Source organism: Furipterus horrens, unplaced genomic scaffold, assembly GCF_987537825.1.
Source record: "Furipterus horrens unplaced genomic scaffold, mFurHor1.1.pri manual_scaffold_17, whole genome shotgun sequence".
Taxonomy (NCBI): Eukaryota; Metazoa; Chordata; class Mammalia; order Chiroptera; family Furipteridae; genus Furipterus; species Furipterus horrens.
In genome coordinates, this window is record NW_028327187.1 from 7,254,405 (window position 1) to 7,269,847 (window position 15,443).

The following is a 15,443-nucleotide window of genomic DNA, read 5'->3' on the forward strand; positions in this document are numbered from 1 at the left end:
TTGTTTTGGCCCCAATAAGAATAGAAAACATCTTCATCTGTATTTGGAAGTACAGTGATTTCTCACTTATCGTGGGTATTACATTCTAGACCCCCCTGTGAGAGGTGAAAATCCGTGAAGTAGGAACCTTACATTTATTTTAGTATTTACTGTACAGTACCGCAAAATCCCACGAGATAGCGAAAAATCCGCTATAAATAATTAAATATAACATTTTTTAAAATCCCGTGATACAGTGAGGCCGTGATAAGTGAACCGTGATATAGAGAGGGACCGCTGTATCATAGTCAAGAGATGTTAAGGTCAGCCAGGGTTTCTGGTATGAGGAAGAAAGTTTTCTGGCCTGTGGGCTTCCTTTCCTCTGTGGCAACAGCAGCTAGGACAGTCATTTGCCTAAGGAAAGCAATTCCTCATCCCTAAGTTTCCCCAGCAGCTCCCTGACTTTGCAGACTGGGGCCAGTGAAGAAACCCAGTGGACCCCAGAAGTATCTGACAGCAGCTTCCAGCAGCTCAGGGAAGAGCAGGGAGGGAGCGGCCACAATCTGTCCTTTCTCGGCCTCAGTAGGCAGGGCCTGGAGACAGATGCAGATGCTACTCGATGGCCTGCTACAAAAAGCACCACATTGCGGAGCCGGCCAAAGGGCCTTCCCCAAGGCCACTTCAGCCTGATCGGAGGGACCAGCCAAATGAAAGCCTGCTCTTTCCTCTGTGGCAGGGACCCACTAGCCACTTTCCACCTCTGGTTGCTTGACCGCCGTTGAGTTGGTATAAATGAAATGACTTCAAGTCCATCTCCTCCACCCTCTTTTCTAGCGCACTTCCCTTTCCTCTTTTCCTCCGTCTTCTCTTTTTTGCATGCCATGCCCTCAGCCTCCAACACCTTCTTGTCTGTCTAAGGAGCTTACTTTTCCATCCACCATTTCTTTTCAGTACAAAGGCAGGAGCCGAAATCTCTGCACAAGGAGTTGCAATTACAGGAGCAGATTTAACCCCCATCGGGGCAGTGGATTCAGAACCTGCGAAGCTCATGAACAATCTATATCTGTTCAAAGATTCTCTGGCAAGCCAAACTCACACGTTAATGTCCAACCTTATGAAATGGTGAGCTTCCCATCATTGAAAGCATCCAAGTAGAGTCTGGAAGACCACCTGCCAGTGATACTGTAGAATAAATCCTCCATTGATGAAAGGCTGCGCTAGAGAACCATGCAGAAAAGTCAATGAGCCAGATGAGGAGAGCCCTCGACTGGAAGTCGGGTGAGTGCTCATTTGCTGTGTGACCTTAGATACGCCACTCAATCTCTTCACCTGTCAAGTGGTATTGTTAGTCTCTCAATGTTTTTTGACCTATGTGTTTATACAGTGTAGGGAGGGTCCTCAGAGGCCACTCTTCATGCTGGGGAATGTGGGTGAGGCTGAGTGGGAGGAGCTCGGAGCCCCACTTCAACCAGAGTGGTTCTCCTTTCATCTGCTTAATACATTAAGCATCCAGGTAACATTCGGTTTGATCAAAGAGTTCCTGTCGTTAAAAACAAGCCAACCGACGCAGACTACACCAGAGGCTGTAAATGGGAAGTCTGGCCAACAGCCCACCACAGTGTTTTACGTTTGTTGGGTGTTAAACTGTATGTACACAATATAACTTACAATGTGGTCACCACACTGAGCCTAGTAACCATCTGTCACCATGTAAAGTTATTATCGTATAATTCACTACATTCCCTGTGCTGTACACTCCACCTCTGTGGCTTATTTCTTTTACAAGTGGAAGTTTTTACCTCTTGTTCTTTCACCTTTTTCATCCATCCTCGCCATCATTAGTTTGTTTGCTGTGTCTATGAGTCCTTTCCTTGTTTTAGTTCTTCATTTGTTCAGTTTTTTTAGATTCCACGTGTAAGTGAGATCATATGGTGTTTGTCTTTCTCTGTCTGACTTATTTCACTTAGCGTAATACCGTCTAGGTCCATACAAGTTGTTGCAATATGACCCAGCAATTCCACTTCTGGGTATTTATCCCAAGAAAAGGAAAACAGTAATTCAAAATGACATATGCAGCCCTATGTTCATTTGCAGCGTTATTTACAATAAGCCAAGCTATGTAAGCAACCTAAGTGCCCATCGATAGATGAGCGGATAAGAAGGTGCAACGCCCCCTCTCCACCCCCTCCCCCAATGTCTCTCTTCCTGGCTCACATTCCACGAATATAATGACTGCCTTTGGGACTGAAGGCATTTTAGAGATCTTTGAGAAATGCAAATGGCCCTGATATGTAAAGACTAGTATTCCCACCTTGCAACCATCAGCTGGAGCTGAGTGGCAGCTGCCTCCTTTAGAGCCAGACCCCCTGGTGGGCCGCTGCAGACGTGTAAGTGGTGAGCCCTGACCTCCAGAGCTCTCTGACCTTTAGCTTCTTTACTCCTCTGCACAGTTTCAAGCAAACCCGAAGTGGCTTGCTCTGGCAATGATTGTGTTCACTGAGGGATGTAGCCTTTGCAGAATGGTGTTTTTCAAACGTTAATGCTCACAGATGTTTTTGTTAAAATGAAGATTCTGAATCAGTAGGTCTGGGGTGCGTTTGCGGTCCTACATGTCTAACGGGCTCCCAGGTGGTGTTGACGCTGCTGGGCCATGGAACACACAGAGAGAAGCAAGAGGCCAGTGGGAAGAGCAAAGGAGCGAAGAAGAAAGAGCTGTGGCCTCCAGCCCCAGCTTTCACTGACCTTCACCGCAGTGCGTAAACTGCCAAACCTTCTGCTGAGCGTATCTCCTCAGCCATTCTCTAGAGAGGTGGTGTTGAAAAGACAGGAGGAGACTCTTCCAGCCGGAGAAGCACACAGGGAGAAAAAGCATTACAAAGGAAGCCAGCAAGGAATCTGTTCAGTGGAAGGTGAGGCTCCTTCTAGCTACCCTTCCAAGTTCGGATGGCTTGAGTGCTTGAGTCACCTGTCAGGTTCCATATGCTGTAAATGCTCTCTCCTGAACTGCAAGGAAAACTCGTTTGTTTGTTTGCTTTGGCACTTATTTGTTTGTTTTGGTGAAGGTGCTGAGGAGGGTCACGGAGAGAAGGGAAAAAAAGAAGAGAAGGAAAAATATCAAGAGGAAGATGAGTAGAAAGGGAGAGAAGGAAGAAGAGAGGAAAGAGGATGAAGAGAGAGAAGGATAAAAGAAGGGGGAAGAAGGAGGAAGGAGAGGCAGTGGTGGACGAGGAGGAGGAGGAACGGAGGAGAAAGAGGAAGAGAGAAGGCAAAGGAGAGGAAGGGGAAAGAGCTGAGCTTAAGAGGTCAAAGCTGAGGGCTTTCCTAAAGACTCCTCCCTTCCTAGCCGCATCCATCTTTGTCCCACCCCTCCTCACAGTAGGCCATCCTCCTTCACAGCAAGATCCTCAGGTCTTTTTCTGCTCTGAAATGCTCTGACCTTCTGAAATGCTATGGCAACAGGAGGCGCCCAGCCTGGCCTCCTGGCCTGCCTACAATGAACAGTGTCCCCTTCTTCACCTTTCGCACAGCAAGAACCACGCACACCCACGCTTCCTCTTCCCGGTATGGGTGGCTTCCCAGAGTTCACCATGCTGCTCTAGAAGCCCTGGCTGGAGGGCAAACTGGGAAGGAGGAGAGGTCTTCTCTACACACATACTTATTATCAATTATCAAGTCCTGTTGCCTCTATGCTTATAGAATTCCTTCCGTGTGTCCCTCCCATTCTATATCTGTGACCACTGCCCCAGGTCAGGCCCTCATGTATGTCTTTCCCAAACTAACTATCACATCAGCCTCCTAATTGCCCACTTACCTCCATTTGAGCTGCCCTCCAATCCAGTCTCACACTGCTGCGAGAGATAGAACCCTAAAGGGTGATCCTCCTCTGATGAAACACTTTGAATGACCCCCTCATCGCCTACAGGGGCAAGTTCAAACTCTTTAGCATGATATTAACAGTTCTCCCCACGTGGCTCTAAATCCTTTTCAATCTCTCTACATATCCACATTTTCCAGCCCACAAGTTTTTATTTGGTTTGGTTTTGTTATAATAGCCTCTGAGGCTTTCTCCCCTCCTTCTGCTCGCCTACGGCCTAGTTGTCCTTTCAGGTCAGGCTCCAAAGCACCTCTTTCATGAAGCTTCCACCCAAGGTGAAATCAATCTCCCTTTCTGTGCACGCTCACAGCATTTTGCTGATCATGAGCTTGTCTCCCCGACATCTTGCTTTTCCATCGCCTCTGGCGGAGCACCTAGTGCTGAGGAACTCGAAAATATTTGTTGAATGAATTGATGCTCAGAGAAAGGAGAAAAGTGGCAGAGCTTAAGTTCAGAGAAGGGGAGAGCAGAGTCTAACAGGGGTAGAGCGAGCCATGCAGGGTCAGACTTCCGCCAGGCACTCTGAAGCATGCTATGGGTGTCTCACTCTCCCTCCCCTCGTGCTTCTCTTCCTGGCTCACATTCCATGAATATAATGACCGCCTTTGGGGCTGAAGACATTTTAGAGGTCTTTGAGAAACGCAAATGGCCATGAAAATGGGCACTCACCTTAAAGCAGTGATTTTCAAAAGGTGCTTTGCAAGCCTTTAACGGATGAGGAAGTGGGCCCATTTGGGTGGTAAAATCAATTAGGTGTGCCATGACCAGCCTTTTTTTTTTTAACTGAAGCAAAAATATCTGACTACAAAGCAAATAGTAAGAATATTACTCCACGGAAAGTTTGTTTCAATTGTGTCTGTTAGTTGTGATGTAGAATAGATATATTTTTAATGTGGGTTCCAGTCAGAAGAGTGGACTATGTGAGCCTAAACCAACATTGGCTGAAAGCCAGAGAGATACTTGAGCTAATTAATTTATCTCTCTGGACCTCAGTTTCCTCATATGGAAAACAGGAATGATCATAGTACGTATATCAAAACGTTGCCGTGTACACTAAGCAAGTAAATACGCATCAAGTATTTAGCAGAGTGCCTGGCATATATTAGCTCTGACAATGGTGATTAACCACAGTTGAGGTTGGGGAAGGTTGAAGGGACTGCAATAAGGACCTCCAAGGATGGTGAAGGGCCCTGCACACCATGCAGACACCCACACACAATAGGTACACATACGATACAGACTATACAGTCACATACACACACACATTCGTGCACGCGTGCGCATGCAACTAGTGGCCCCACATAGCCTTTAGGCTCTCCCGGCAGCCAGGCTGCCCACCACTTCACTCCTGTGCGGAATCTGAGCATGTCACGGAGCAAGGTGTTTGGGGTCTAATACACAAAATGGCCAGGAAGAGAAGAGGGCCTCGGCTTGGGGGCCAATTGTGTTAAGAGCATTGAACAGATCCCAGTCCCCAAAGCCCAGAGTCCAGACTGAAAGAGCCCGAAGAAACACTGTGAGCCAGACCAATGAGATTCAGGCCAGCGAAGGCCCGCTTGCTTATTTCCCACCACTCTTTCTCTCCTTTGGGGCTGTGATCCCTCTGCGAACATGCCTCTGGGTCCTCTCAGGACGGTTAGGCCTACTTTATATTCTTGGAGAGAGGGAAGGCAATATAAGGAAGCAATGGGAGAGAGGAGGACCTTTCACTTATTCAAACAATATTTATTGGCCAGCCTCTATGTGCTAGGGACTTCTTGTTCCTAAAATCGGGGGTATTTTGGTGAATAAAAACAGTCAAAATCCTTGCTTTCATGGAGCTTATATTCTAGCAGGAAGAGACCCATGCCAAAGAAAGAAATAAAGAAAATGTATGGTATGTCAGACTGTTATAGTTATAACTCCCATTGCTGGGGAGGGGATAGCAAAGAGGAAGATGGGGTAGCAAGTGTGCAATTTTTAAAAGGATGGTCAGGGACAGTTTGACTGAGAAAACGGTAACGTGAACGAGACCTTCGTGGGGCCCAAGCATTCCGGGTGAAGGGGATATCAAGCAAGGCCTTACTGCTGGGGTGCGCCTGGTGGCTGGGAGGGAGAGGAGGGAAGCTTGACAGAAGTGAAGTGAGCACTCAGGAGCATGGTGGCAGGCGGGGTCACGGAGGCCATGGGCAGGCTGATCATGTAGGGCCCCAGGGATTATCATGAGGGTTAGTGAAATGGGAGGTAACCGAAGGCTTCTGAGCAGAGGAGTACATAATGTGTGATGTGATCCGAATCCAGTTTGTACAAGCTCACTTTGGCTGCTCTGTAGGGAATTGAACCACAGGGGGTTCAGGGAGGAAACCGAGGGCAGTAAGAAGAGCAGTTCTTTTTTTTTTTTTTTACGCTAAGTCCATATAACGGCCAGTCTCACAGAGCAGAGAGCACCGGAATAGGTTAGACTCGGTTGCTGTAGCAAGCGCAAATTGTGGCAGGCAGATTCGATCACCTGCCACAGAGTGTTGCTTGCAGAGAAGAGCACTTCTAATAAGAGATGATGGTGGTTCAGAGTAGGATGGAAGTGTCAGATCATGGACACCTGGACTTTGGACTTTGGTAATCAACCTGGCCCTGGACTTAGCATTTCCCAAAAGATATGTTGATGGACTGAAACTTTCCCAGAGGAAATGCTAATGGACTTAGCCCCATATATTAACTAAGCTGATGTGGGAGGGGGAAAGCAATGGATGTAAATGACCTACTGAATATGTCAATAAGCAAACTCCCCCTCACCGAAAGGTGTATAAAAAGGTGCCTGCAGAAGTGCCAGGGGTGATTCCTACAGGCCCACGAGGAGGACCGGGAATCACCCTCCCCTATTCCCTTGCTACTACGGGCCCACAGGAGGACCGGGAGCTATCCCCACCCCCTCTGCTGCGGTTTCCCTTGCTCCTATGGGAGCTACCCACCTCTCCGCCGCCCTTTCCCTTGGTCCTACGGGCCATTGAGTCAGTCCAGGGAATTGCCTTTCCCCTTAACCTCCTTCCCTCTTCCTTTGTTCCCTCAATAAACCAGTTATCTGTTCCCACAGCAGGCTCTGGGAGATTTCTCAGAGCAGGGCTGCTCTGACAGGGAGCAGGGGAAATAGTGAGACTTGATTCTACATAAATTTGGAAGGTAGAAGCAACAGGATTTCCTAAGGAATTGGATGAGGGATGAGAGGGAAAATGAGTCATTAAGTGTTTTGGACTGAGCCGCTAGAAGGAAGCATGTGAAAGTTACTATTAACTGACGCACGGAAGAGTGCGGAAGAAGCAGATGTGCGGTTTTATATCACGAGTTTGAGACATTACGTTTGAAATGCCTATTAGATACCCAAGTGGACGCGTTAAGTTAAGTAGGCAGCTAGACATACGTGCTGAGGGAGTCATTAATGTGTAAACGTTACTTAAAGTCAGGAGGCTAGACAAGTCACTGAAGAAGGGAGCACAAATCGAGGAGAGGAAGTCCAAGGACTGAGCCCTGGAGCCTTTCAACATTTAAAGGCTGAGGAAGTGAAGATAAAATCGCAAAGGAGTCTGAGAAGGAGCAGTCCCGTGAGGTAGGACTAACACCAAGAGGGTGTGGTGTCCTGGAAACCAAGGGAGAGTAAAAAATAAAATAAAGAAAGGTTATAACAGAAAAATAAATAAGTAAGTAAATAAACAAATTTGGCCTCAGGCATTTTAACAATACAACAAGGGAGCGGTCAACTTTGCCAGGTAATGCTGAGAGTGGTTCTTTCAGGGGTTGAGAAGGGTGCTAGCCCGATGGCAAGCTGCTGCAATGGTGGTACACGTTCTTAGGAAGCGGGAAGGTTTGCTCCCTAATAGCTCCCTGAGCAGCCTCTAGAGAGGCCGAGCGGCATCACGTTTCTAGTTCAATGCAGCTCGGCCTGGGCTGGATTGGTCAACAACGCTGTGTGCTCGGTGTGTCATCGGAGGCAGGGAGCAGAGCTCCTGGAGAAGCTGGCCCACCAGACACAGACGTGGAAGTGTTACAGAGTGGGGGTCTCCAAAAATCCCCAGAGCCTGCCGGTTGGGGGATGGGGAAAGGGAACAGCTTTTAAGATGCCTTTGCATGACTATGGCTAGTAGCTAGTGTCTTAGTTGTGCAAATGGCTTTGGTTCTTCCAAGGCCCCAAGGAGATGGGAGGGGTTTTGACCATGGAGTGGTGCAGAACGAGCACACAGGGCCTGCGTGAGGTTCTGTGAGTGGTCAGAACTGGTTACCATGCCCACTGCGTCGCAGGATGCAGTTGGGGATTTAAAAATAGGCGGCAACCATTTGGGGAGAAGAGAGGAGATCCAGGTGGTGTGTAAGGAAGGCAAAAGAGAACTCCATGCTACTTTGAAAGGGAGAATACCATGCAGCTTTGAAAGGGCAGAGAGAGAACCATGTGTGATCCAGTGCAACATGGCACATGTTTTCCTGGACTGTTACACGGAGGCTGATGACATCGTACCCCAGATCCTGAAGGAGACAGCTGACAGATAAAGGATGGGGAACTTCTGGGCATGTTTTTGGCTTCTAGCCTTCTGGGGAGCAAGGGAAGTGCTGGGTCCCATGGGAGCACAGGGCTCTGAGCTGAAGTGCTCACTGTCCTCCCCAGGTTGGAATACTGTAAATAAAGGCCTGTTTTCCTCAACACTAGTTGTTGGGTTTTACACCAAGGCACCATGTCAAAGAACCCCCTTTCTCTCTGTAACAGAAGGAGTATGTATCTACACTTCAGGTATAATCAGAAGCACACTCGAGATGCCTTGCTCTCCAAACATGCCTCTCCCATTCCTAAGTCAGACTATAGGCTTTCTTATTTATTCAGCAAACACTATGTGTGAGGCACTGGTCTAAGCCTTTATAAATAATAACTCAGTGAGTCCTTACAGCAACCCTGGGAGGTAAGTTCTATAATCATCCCATTTTTACAGATGAAGAAACTGAGGTAGGAAGAGCCTAAGTGACTTGTTCAGTTGCACACAGTGACAGATGCAGCCAGGACTTCCACCCCGCTGAATCCAGGGTAAATGCCCTTCACCTTTTACACCAGGCACTAGCAGGTGTGGGCCAAATCCTGCCCACCACCAGCTTTTGTACATTTTGTACATTTCTAAAGGGGTGTGCAAAAAAGAAAAGAAAAACATGCAACAGGGACCTAATGTGTCCCACAGTCTAAATTATTATCTGGTTCTTTATCGAAAAAGTTGACCAGCCCTCACTCCACACTTTAAAAAGGTAAATTTAATACCTCTAATTGGTTTGTAGGTAGATCAAATTATATGATTTCTATAAAGCACCCATAGTTGCTCAAAAACTAGCAGTTCTTTTATGATTAATTTTCTGTTTCTTCTGCCATCAGCTCTTTGCCTCCTGCGCTATCCCCAGAGGGGATCCTCTTAGATTTGACTCATTTCAACTCCCGCCCGCCATCCTCCTTCAACCTTTGCTGAAAAGTTATCAAAAATAATCAAGCTGGACAACAATACCAATCATTTTAGTGGGTGTCACACATTTAAAAACTATAAGTTCTATAGGACTTGCAGTGGCCTTCAAAATTCTAAGTGAATTGGATGAAGCAAGTAGGTTCTATGCAAGGAAGTCTTGATGACAAATGGTAAACAAGAGACTAGATATTTTTCCCAGATGACAATTCCAGAGATAACAAATCAATCTATGATAGGTTATGTTTCTTAAAAAAGTAAAATTTAAAATAAATATCTAAACAGTTTTAAAGAAAGTAATCTTTCATTTGGCTATTACATATAAGAAAAAAAATAGAGAGAGCATCAGAGATCAAAGACTCCATAGAAACTTTCTAGTCAAACACCTTCAGATTAAAGATTGGGAATTTGAAGTCCAGATGTTACCGTGGATTTTTAGTTACAAAAGGGGAGCAAAGGGAACAAGACACTGAGCATAGTAAAATGAGCCTGCTTGCTTAGCCAGGAAGCTACAGCTTCACACCCCAGGGGATCATAGCATTTCTCCAAGGAGGGGATTAACACTCCCCCCTTTCCCCTTCCAGTAACAGATTGTTGCGGGGCACGGGGAAGTTCTGGACCACAGAGGTCTGTCAGTCGAACTGGAGGATGGATCCATCCGAAGCCCAGGAAAGCCTGGGAAGTTGATTGGTCATTTCGAGAAAGCACCTCGTCTATCCCAAACCCAAGCTCCCAGTTAGAACCCCAGGGGAACAAAGAAGCTCTCTCTTGCTTGTAACACACACTTGCACAGTTCATGCACCTGTTCCCTCCATGGCCACGTGGCCTTAGCAGCCACATGGTCCATGGTCTCTGGGACAGAGCCTGAATACGAAAGCACAGCAATGGCCTACAGCTGGAAGCACACGCTACGCTAGCTGGATGCTAGACTGTACTGTACTTTAATATGGAGCATAAACTCTGGGCAGGGGCCTTCGTCCTGGCCCTACTGAAGGCAAGATTAGACTTCTTCCATGGTCAGACAGACAGAGGTGGGACACTGGGAAGTAAGGAGGGGAACCCCCTTAATTGTAAATCAGAAGTAGACTATACCACACAGCTACATCCTCCTATGCATGTCTCAGGAAATTCCTTTCCTACCGCCACTGATATATCGCAGAGAGAGGAAGATACTCACACATGGTCATACAACACATGTGGGCCAAGAACCCTGTTGTCCAAGTTCAGTGCTCTTCCCATTACACCAGAGGTTGAACTAGTGTGCTGGAGCTGGATTCTATATTTAGGTTGCACCACAAGATCTTTTTTTAAAAGTTGATCCAGCATTTAAAAAGCAGAATATTGCACAGGAAAACCTGGATTTCCAAATTCCATTGAATAAAATCAGCTCTGGCAAAATAGGTCCACTCTTCCAAAATCCACGGAGCTGAGCTCTGGCTGCCTCCTTGTGAGAGCATGTGCCCTTCAGCTGGCTACGGTCTCCGCTACTTCCAAATGCATTCAATCTGCAGAATCTCACGGAACTTACCAACCAAATCCCTATAAGCATTAGTGGTTGACACTCCCCACCTTAAACTCTGCTACGTTCTCCAAAAAAAGGGATAGAAACTCCCTTCTCAGGGTTCCCTGGAGGAACATAGGCTAAGGAGGCAGAGCCATGGATTATGGTAAAAGGCTTGTTTCTCAGTCTTAACAGCTATGGTAGAGAGAGACTACTAGTTACCCACCAACAACCCATTTACCCATTTAGCCTTTGCTAAATGCCAAATAAGAAGTTCTTGGACGCTCTTCGGTGGATCTTCTAGGAAAGCTCCTAAAATGATAGCAGGTGACATTTGCCCTTCCCACAGTTTATAATATGGATGTGATGGCCGGAGTACCAGCAGCCATTTTGTGACCTTGAGGATGAAGACCCCATGCTAAGGATGAGGCAGTTACCATACAGCCTTAAGAAGTCTACTTCCAGATCTTTTGCAGAGGATTTTTAAAAAAGTAAATGTCTGTGTTATTTGAGGCACTGTTGCATCTTAATTTTGTTACTAGTAACCAAATGTAATACCTAATAGATAAAATAATAAGGGTTTTGGGCCTTGGAGTGCTAAAGATAAATGGTAGGGGACCCATATAATTACGTATAACCCTAATAATTACCTTGTATTTGTAAAACAACTAAAAAAGTCTTTCTCTTGGTCCCTCTCCCTGCCTTAGGAATTTTATTTCTAATTCATAAATGATTCTTTTTACTGTTGTGCCTCTAATGAAGTGTACATACCTGTTCTTTTTTTTAAAAGATTTTATTTATTTATTTTTAGAGAGAGGGGAAATGAGGGAGAAAGAAAAGGAGAGAAACATCAATGTGTAGCTGCCTCTTGTGCACCCCCAGCTGGGGACCCAGGCATGTGCCCTGACTGGGAATCGAGTCAGAGACCCTTTGGTTCGCAGGCCAGTGCTCAATCCACTCAACCACACCAGCCAGGGCCATACCTGTTCTTTAAATAAACGTCTACTTATTGGATTCACTGTGATAGACATGTGAGCCTGGCACTGTGCTAGGCACTCCATATGTATGGTTAAATGAGACTCCATCCTAATCTGGTTGAGACATCTGCAGCACAGTTGGGTGGGTAAGAATATGAACTCTGGAGTTTGATTGCTTGGGCTCAAATTCCAACTCCACCACTTCTTAGCTGTGGGAACTTGGACAACCTACTTAACCTCTGCATACTTCAGTCTCCTTGTCTGGAAAATGGAAATGGTAATACTCACTACTTCAGAAGGGTGATTGTGAGGATTATGAGGTCAATACATGTAAAACACTTAAAACTCTGCCTGCCACGTAATGTGGTAAGTAGAATTTAAAGGCAGTAGATAGAATTAGGGTTGGTAATCGATGACTTTAAAAAAAGGAAATTAGCATAATGAATGAATTAACAGAACAGATTCATAGATACAGAGAATATTTGACAATTGCCAGATGTGAGGGGTTTGGCAGGGGGTATGGGGTAGGGGGAACAGGGTGAAAAAGGTGTAGAAATTAAGAAGTACAAATTGGCCCTGGCCAGTGTAGCTCAGTTGGTTGGAGTGTTGTCCCATACACTGAAAGGCTGTGGGTTTGATTCTCAGTCAAGACACATAGCTAGGTTGCAGGTTCAATCCCTGGTCATGTTGTATACCAGAGGGAAACAACAGATGTTTCTAGATCTCTCTCTCTCTCTCTCTCTCTCTCTCTCTCTCTCTCTCTCTGTGTGTGTGTGTGTGTGTGTCTCTCTCTCTCTCTCTCTCTCTCCACCCCACTCCTTACTCTCTCACTAAAAGCAATAAAGAAAAATGTCCTCAGGTGAGGTTAAAAAAAGTACAAATTTATTGTTACAGAATAGTCATGGGAAGTAAAGTACAGCCTAGGGAATACAGTCAATAATATTGTAATAACTGTGTATGGTTCCAGATAAAGAAAAAAAAAAAAAAAAAAAAAAAAAAAAAGGAAATTAGCTCTGGCTGGTGTGGCTCCATGGATTGAGCACTAACCTGCAAACCTAAGGGTCACCAGTTCGATTCCCAGTCAGGGCACATGCCTGGGTTGCGGGCCAGGTCCCTAGTTGGGGGCGCGTGAGAGGCAACCACACAGCGATGTTTCTCTCCCTCTCTTTCTCCCTCCCTTCCCCTCTCTCTAAAAATAAACAGATAAAATCTTTTAAAATGTAGTTAAAAATAGGGAGATTATTCTGGAGTACCCATTGGATTCAGTGTCATCGGAAAGGTGCTTAAATGTGATGAGGAAGGCAGAAGTTTTCGTTTCAGAGTGAAGTGATGTAACAAAGACTTGACCAGCCATCTCTAGTTTTGAAGATACAAGATAGCCATGAGTTGAAAAATTCTGGCAGCCTCTGGAAGCTGAAAAAAGCAGGAAACAAATTCTCCACAAAAGCCTCCATAAAGGAATGCACTGTGGCTGAGACTTTCATTTTTAGCTAGTGAGACCCATTTCGAGTTCGCAGCAATTGGTTCAGCAGCAACAGGAAACAAATGCACATAGTAAGTGCTCTAGTATAAATAAATAGATAAACAAACAAACAAACAAATAAATAAACCAACCAACCCTCTTAATCCAAGGTTGTATTTGCTGAAAAAAGTCAAGGGATTTTTCATTTGATCCATTCAAAATATCCCTATTTTACAGGTGGAGAAGCTGAGGTCTAGAAACAAGTAAATGACGAGCAACCGAATGGCAGGGTGGTTTCCCCTTACTTTGTACCTGCAACTAGCCATGTGGCGAGTTTGTGACTTGCCTTCCCAGCTCCAGCAGTGGCAATTTTGCAGACAAGACTCCCACATCTGCTGTAGCTAAGTGTGGAAATTGGTTGCCAAGCCATGCGATTGGTTGCTAGGCTTCCTTCCCCCCTTTCAGGCCCCAACACACTTCAGCAACTGGAAGTTAATAATCTCCCAGCAAATTAAATTTGGAGGAAAAAAAATCAGATGGCATGTTAATGGGGAACCAGATGATCCAACTTCATCTCGGCGGTCTCCCTGACCTTCTACCCGGTACACCCCCAGAGTGACTGCCTGCTCTCCACCCCACGCATGAACTCATGCACCTCTGTGCATTTAAAGGGGGCCACAGACCTTCTCTGAGCCGCTAATGAACATCTTCATGTCTCTCCCAGAGCACTTCTCCCTGCCTCAAATGGCCTAAGCTCATGTTACCCTGAGTATCTAGTAAAGGGGTGATTATAGGCAGTGGAGGCCTTATTGCAGAGGTCAGATGTTCTCACCCCTGGCACTGGGAGAGTATATGAGAATTGTCCAGAAGCTTTGCAAAGACACCGATGCTGAAGCCCCACCCCAGAAATTCTTATTTAATCCCTCTGGCTGAGGCCTAGACATGAGTATACAATAAACAGAACTTCCCAGGTGATCCTCATATGCAACTAAGGGTGATCACCTATGTCTAAGTGGTGCAGAATATGGATCCGGAGCTCAAAGTCCAGGTCTGCTATTCACTATTTCTGTAAAGCTGGGCAAGTCGCCTAAGCCCTCTTGGCTGTGGCCTCCCCATCTGTAAAACAGAAAAGACAATACAATACCCCTACAGAATAATTTTGTCATGAGGATTAAATGAGTTAGTACATGTAAAGCACTTAGAACGGGATTTATAAGCAACTGATGCCAAAGCAAAATGGAATTATTGATTTGCAGCACTTAGAATTGCTCCTAGCACATACTCACTATTATTAAAGCAACAAAATCTTTAATAGATGCTTATTTTAAATGTGCCTTTAGAAACCGAAAACGAAAAACAATGTACAATACCAGTATAAAGCTGTTTGTTCAGTTATCAAATTTTTCAAAAGCGATTCAATTTAAAGGAAAAGAGCAAAATGGTGCCCGTGAAAGGCAAAAACCGGGACATTTGAGAAGCACTGCCCATGCCCCCTCCCGCCACTAAATCCACATTCCCAGTCCTGCCTGTTCTTTCAAACCCAGCAGAGCATAAACAGCACGTTCCTAAAGTCTCTCCTGCTCTTGTCTGCAAATGTTTTCCTCCTACTCTGAATTCCCACAGCTTCTTTGCCTTACAGGCCCCTCAATCATGGCCAGAGGAGAACTCAGTTTTCACTGGTTTCCCCTCCTCTGTACCACAGTTCCCATTCCTTCAACCAGCAGCACCCCCATTCACTGTGATAAGCCCAAACACCTAGCAGTAATCCTTGATTTCTCATTTTCCTTCTCACCCCTATCCAGTCCTTCAACCGCAGGTTAGTTTTACCTTCTATATATATCCAGACTCTGACCACTCGGTCCAAGCCAACACCCTTTCCCACCTGGATCCTGCAGCAGCTCCCTCGCTGGGCTTCCAGCTCCCTTGGGCCCTGTTAGAAGGGACTGGGACTTGGAGGACCTGAGCCACCATCTGTGCTGAAACAAAGGGGGTCTGCGATACCAGCTCTGCACCCGATCACAAGGTTCCCCAGTAACAGAGACGACTAAGGCATAGCTGGTATCCTGCTGAGAGCTAATTACACCCTGATTGCCCCTTCCCCTCTCCCTTAGTCATTTACCATAAGTCTCCTGATTGACAGCCATCCCTAATCAGGGGGCACTGCTCTTTCGCAAACAGTTAAACCCTGGAC

At 46.0% G+C, this 15,443-nt stretch overlaps 1 protein-coding gene and 1 non-coding gene across 2 annotated transcripts in view; both read right to left on the minus strand.

The window, feature by feature from the left end:
- Positions 1-15,443, minus strand: part of ARHGEF9 (Cdc42 guanine nucleotide exchange factor 9) — a 215,348-nt gene that overhangs the window by 132,634 nt on the left and 67,271 nt on the right. The gene's annotated exons all lie outside the window — the stretch shown is intronic.
- On the minus strand, positions 6,235-6,360 carry LOC149990430 (small nucleolar RNA SNORA28). Its single transcript, XR_016508804.1, has one exon. It is a non-coding gene; the product is annotated as a small nucleolar RNA SNORA28 (small nucleolar RNA).